The sequence below is a fragment of the Podarcis pityusensis genome (assembly GCF_964106645.2).
Source record: "Podarcis pityusensis genome assembly, chromosome: 1".
Lineage (NCBI taxonomy): Eukaryota > Metazoa > Chordata > Lepidosauria > Squamata > Lacertidae > Podarcis > Podarcis pityusensis.
The window spans coordinates 57,374,564-57,380,563 of NC_138028.1; the positions used below are offsets into that span (position 1 = coordinate 57,374,564).

Consider the following 6,000-nt stretch of genomic DNA (forward strand, 5'->3'; position numbering starts at 1 on the left):
TACTAATTAAAGGCAATTAGAGAAGAACTGGCAGTTCCTATCATTTGGAGAGGTACAAATCCTTTGGAACTTCTATAGAATTTATCTGTTCATTCTGAAAAACACAAAGGAAGAAATTGGGTAGTCATGTGATTCTATACAAAGTTAAATAAGTAAGTAAATGTGGGTTTAAGCAGAGGTTGGATGGCCATCTGTCATGGATGCTCTTGCTGAGATTCCTGCATTGCAGGGGGTTGGACTAGATGACCCTTGGGGTCCCTTCCAACTTTACAATTCTATGATTCCCTTGAGACTTGGCATGAGGGTTGCTGAAGAGGGGGTAGCAGCCTTTGTTGATGTTTTGGAGCCAGGTGCCATTTTGAATCAATATGGTGGACCAATATGAGGCTTTGCTGTGATTTTTGGCAAGCCCGATCGAAATTCTCAAGTCACACTATCATTTAAAAATACTGCTTTTGGTTTCAACAATTCCTGCACAACCCTGAGCCCTCCTTTGCTAGTTATAATACATCATTGTACTGCTAACAGTTGCTGGGTTCTGGTATTCCATCTTTTAAAAATCAGAACAAAATGTTAAAGGGTTTTACAATCCCATTAGCCTGCATAATGCATGGGATTCTGTGCCAGAGAGTGCTGCATTATTTGACCCTGCATGGCATATCAGATCTATATAATTAATTATTATTATTATTATTATTTATTTATTTATTTATTTATACCCCACCCATCTGGCTGAGTTGCCCCAGCCACCCTGGGCGGCTTCCCACTGAGTGTTAAAAACAATACAGCATTAAATATTAAAAACTTCCCTAAACAAGGCTGCCTATCAGTTTAACCAGTTTAATCTCTCTTATTATGATTTAACAGGCACCCACACTAATTAATAATAATAATAATAATAATAATTTATACCCCGCCCATCTGGTTGGGTTACCCCAGCCACTCTGGACAGCTCCCAACATACATAAAAATAATAATAATAAATCAAACAGTAATAGTAACAATCAGATCCTATATAAAAGGTCACAATAACTTTAAAATGAACAACTTATATCAAATAAAGCAATATTCAATAACCCATTGGAATCCAATAGTAAAGTTAAACATCAGCAAATAATAATTAAACACTTACACTTATCAATTACAATAAAGAATTACCAATCTATAATCAAGAAAAATAACAGCAAATCACAAAGCATAAAATACCAGAAACATAAAAAACCATGTAAAAGAATCAAATTGAAAAACAAGGACACCCAAATTATAACATTATTCACATGTCATCATTATGACTTTGTACATGGCAGCACACCAAATGAACTTGTGACTAGATCCAGTTTATACAGGACTCAGTGCACTGTCTGGTTATCCATGCACTGAGACTAGTGTTTGTTCTTTTTTCTAGCACAGAAATGTTCATATCCTCCTCTTCCACAACCCACAATTTTCTTTCTTCCTCTGCTACCTCCTAGAATACAGGTTCTGCATTAAGCGAATGGAAGGAGCAGAACTGGAGATGCAGCGACTATTTGTGATTTTCCTATCTGGGAATAAAATCACGTACTGTAGAACCTTTAAAAAGTGATTTCATCAATGGGGAAATGACTGGAAGATAGTCTGGGAATGCAGGGAGTGCTTGGTCAGGGGTTTCCCCAATAGCACTGTCAGTGATGCATTGAGAGAAAGCAACTAGGCAGGATGCCCAGCACAGCAACAAGCAAGCATTGTGGCTGTCAGGGCACCAGCTTCAGCTATGGGAATGATCAGGCCAAACAGCCAGAGAAACTGCTGTCCCACTGCCCCTGTATCTACTGTCACATCACTCTGTCTAACAGTAGAGCTGGCCCTGTACTTCCTTCCTCATCTTCCATTATCCATCTCCCTTAAGCATCCATTTTCCCTCGTAAGGAATCCTAGTCCAATCTGGGGAGAGACGTTCAAAAGAGCTACAGTGAAGATATGGTGGAAGGGCATAAGAATGGCTTGCTGGACTAGGCCAGTGGCCCATCCAGTCTGGTACCCTTTTCTCACAGTGGCCAAACCGGATGCCTCTGGGAAACCAGCGAGCAGAGTATGAGCACAAGAGCACTCTCCCCTCCTGGGGTTTCCAGCAACTGCTGTTTGGAAGCATTGTGCATGTGGACTTTTGTGCAGATGCAATGTGTGAGAGTGAGGTATGGCAAGGGAACAAGGCAAAGGAATACAGGCCTCATTCCACCCACAGCAGGCCTGTAGTCAAATACCCATTTGGATGTGGGTGGTGCTATGGTCTAAACCACTGAGCCTCTTGGGCTTGCCGATCAGAAGGTCAGTGGTTTGAATCCCTGTGATGGGGTGAGCTCCCGTTGCTCTGTCCCAGCTCCTGCCAACTTAGCAGTTCAAAAGCATGCCAGTGCAAGTAGATAAATAGGTACCACTGTGGTAGGAATGTAAACGGTTTTTGTGCTTCGAGCCCCCAAACCCATCCCGAATGGAAATAAAGACAGTGGAGACAGAATTTAGTTTAAATGTTAATGGGCAAATTTTGGCCACAACTTTATTAGAATACACAAATGTGACTGGTATTGGCTTAGGCATTGGTATCAAACTATATCTGACTCCTGCCCCACCCTGCAGGAAGTCTGGAAGGGTAAACAACCAGCAGGGGGCTCTCCATCAGTGTATATTGACTGGTGCTCACCCCTGGGGTTCCCGGGGGTCCTGGCATGGCCCTAACCCCTCTCCGGGCTTCGGACGAGATCCAGACCCCCAGATTCCTTTAACGGAATACCCTATACATTGGAGGGGCAGGTGATGGCCGCACCTCCCCTCCCCACATTCTCCTAAACCAATGCCTAACCGCCAAACCTTACAAAGTTGTGACGATTGCTAAGAGGTAGGCAAAAAGTAAGTGGCCACAGCCAATCTGCCACATTGGAAAAAATACCTAGCTGGCCCCCATTCCAAAAACAGGCGACCAACCGAAGTCCAAAGCAAGGCCAAACAAGACCTAATTAATGGGCGGGTGGGCGGGTGTTCGGCAGCGTGAAGCACAAGGAGGTCCCTACGTCGCACTGCCAAATAGATACCCCCAACCTTGCCACGCTAAAGGCCACTGGCATTACTGTGGCACCACCGGCTTGGAGCGGGGCAAGCCCCACCCACAAGCCAGTTGGGGAAGAGTTTCAGGGGCCGAGCACAACATGGACCCTCTGTTAGGAGGATCTAACTTCTGTGCGCTCTGGCACTCGTTACGGTGTTCCATGCGCCAGAAGCTCTGTCCCAGAGCTCCTATTGCTCTGTCCCAGCTTCTGCCAACCTAGCAGTTCAAAAGCACACCAGTGCAAGTAGATAAATAGGTACCGCTGTGGCAGGAAGGTAAACAATGTTTCCGTGTTCTCTGGCTTCCATTACAGTGTTCCACTGCACAAGAAGCGGTTTCGTCATGCTGGCCACATGACCCGGAAAGCTGCCTGTGGACAAACGCTGGCTCCCTCGGCCTTAAAGCGAGATGAGCACCATAACCCCATAGTCGCCTTTGACTGGACTTAACCATCCAGGGGTCCTTTATCTTTTACCTTTAGAATGCCTGCATGGGGCTAACGTATTTTTTTTCGTCCTGCAGCATGCTGACTGAAACGGTTGTTTCAGTACAAACTACGAACTGAGGCTTCACATTCCCTGTGCTCGAAGGATGAGGGAGTGTACACTCAGAGGACTCAGAGTCGTACCTCGATGAGTTCCCCTAGCAACGAGTCATGTTGTGGCTGAATGCAGCCATCATCTTGAGCGTCTTTCCGGTGGCCTCTCTTTACTTCGTTTTGCTGCCCACACAACTCTTCCCCAGACAAACTGAACTTTCACTTCCCTCAGAGATGCTACACTGTTTGTCAGCAACCGATGGCATATTTCCCCTGAAGAGGTTTCACTAGAAGTTCACAGACAAGTTTTCATAGCAGCTCAGCTAACGGCAGCAAAGTTTGCTTCAGACAGGGTTATACAACTTCTAATTTATTATAAATAAATATGATTTCTGGTAGAATTGATATAGAGACAATACAGCTGCTTCAGCTGTGTGGGAACCAGAGCACGCAAACCACAAAAATAAGAAAGATTTATTGCTCTCTGTATCTGAACACAAACACCAAAACTAAAAGAATGATCTGACGCTGTAAATAAAGGCTAATTTGGAATCTTTACATCCCAGGTCTTTGGCTAATTAGACAATCTATGGCCTTTTAAATTGTGGGCGGGTGGTAGTATTGTTTTTATTTGTATTTATGTTATTTGTTTTTGTATTTTTATATTGTAAATTGCCCTGTGATCTGTGAAGTACAGAAATTTATGATGATGATGATGATTAATATATTGATTATTTGCATTTTCTAAATAACATCTGTTTAGGTCACTTGTTGAATTCAAAAAGAGCAAAACAAATCATAAGGTCATTAAAAACATTGCTGATTGATTGATTGCAGAAACGCATTGGAGTTTTGGGAAGTTGGGACATTTGGTGCCAATTTAAAAAAAAACCCAAAATCCAAATGTAACATGCAGAAAAGCTCCAGACTTCCTCTGCCAGGGCCAGTATCCTATTTGGAAGGCCCCAGTGAGTTCAGAGTCTTCCAGCTGAGATGAACAACTGCTCAGTGGATGAGGGATGTTGTGTGCTGTCTCTTTAAGAGACAAGCCAGGAAGGTCCTCGACTAACAGGCCATGTGACAGGAAGAGAAGATAATGCTTTCACTTTCAGGTGTAAAGCTTGGGGGGGAGAAAGATTAGGCTTGCTAAAGGTGCCCCCCCCCAAAAGGTCTGGGCAATTTTGACTAGGATCAACAACTTAAATACCACAATGTCCTGATTTTTACTGTTTGTGTTCCTCTCATAAGTCAGCATTCTTTCTCTGTACTCTGCGGGTTTTAGTAAATAATTTTTGAATTTGAAAACATCTGCTTCCCATATACAAAAGAACTCTGCAAGTTCTGTATGCTCTCAGGAAAGGGCAGCAGTAGTGATTTGAATGCTTATTCGTTTCAAATATTTCCACGGTGCCTTTCATAGCAAAACCTTCCCAAGGATGCTTAACGTATGAGAATAAAACAAAACAACAGTCTCATTCTAAAGATTTAAAACATTTCCCACCCAAGTGCAACAGCCATATAAAACTAAAACAATTCAAAATCAGCAGTAGTAAAAACATTAAATGCTTAAAATTACAGGTCAAAGCAACTCAAAAGCCAAGACCTGTTTGTGTGTGTTTAAAATAACTGATGGATTCCAAGCATATATACCCAGAGAGGGGACTCTTGGGATATGGGGCCACCACTGGGAAGACCTCATCTCTAAGCCTGTGTGGCATGATTTCTCCCATTAGCAACATTTCAGGCAGCCCCACCTTGGTTCCGGCCCTTCCTTGAACAATTGAAGATACAGATAACAACTTAGCCCTGCATCAGCCGCATGTGAAAAGTGTAGGGGTAAAGGGAAGAGTTCCTTGGCATCAGCTGATGCAGCTAAACAGGCTGAGGCTGCCCATCCAGCAATCCGGAACGGAATGTAAATAAGCCAAAGAATCTTCCTTTCGTTTATTTTCACCAGTGTTAAATTTGCATTTCTGATGTGCATTAAAATAATTTCTTCCAGCGGAAAGCATGTAAAAATGTTTTAACGGTTTTTGCTTTCTTTGCTACAGGCTCGGAGGAACTTTGCGGCTTTTTATTTGGTTTACCTTCATTTTCAGTTTTGTTCTCTGTAGGCACCAGGCCTCCCTTTTCAGAAGGTCCTATGTAAACACAGCTTTGTATTTTGGGACTCCTGAAATTAACTCATTGGAGACCAAAAAGACATCAAGTTTGTGATACTAGGTCATTCCAGAAACCAGCAAAGGAAGCTTCCCTCTGTATCTCTTAAAACCTTATATTCTATGCTCTAGTAGCTCATGAGGTGGCAACAATTAGGAACAAAAACCTTTTCATTCATTTTATTCATAAAGTTATAATTTCTTCAGATAATGTCTACAGC

The 6,000-nt window shown here is 42.8% G+C and overlaps 1 long non-coding RNA gene across 3 annotated transcripts in view; it reads right to left on the reverse strand.

Annotated features, from left to right (window-relative positions):
* Positions 1-5,469, reverse strand: part of LOC308473084 — a 38,331-nt gene extending 32,862 nt beyond the window's left edge. For 2 of the 3 annotated variants that reach the window (XR_013983898.1, XR_013983899.1), the window contains exon 1: positions 5,271-5,469. This is a non-coding gene — a long non-coding RNA (uncharacterized lncRNA). The remainder of the gene's footprint in view (positions 1-5,270) is intronic. The other variant, XR_013983897.1, reaches the window with a different exon arrangement.
* Positions 5,470-6,000: the final 531 nt, after the last annotated feature.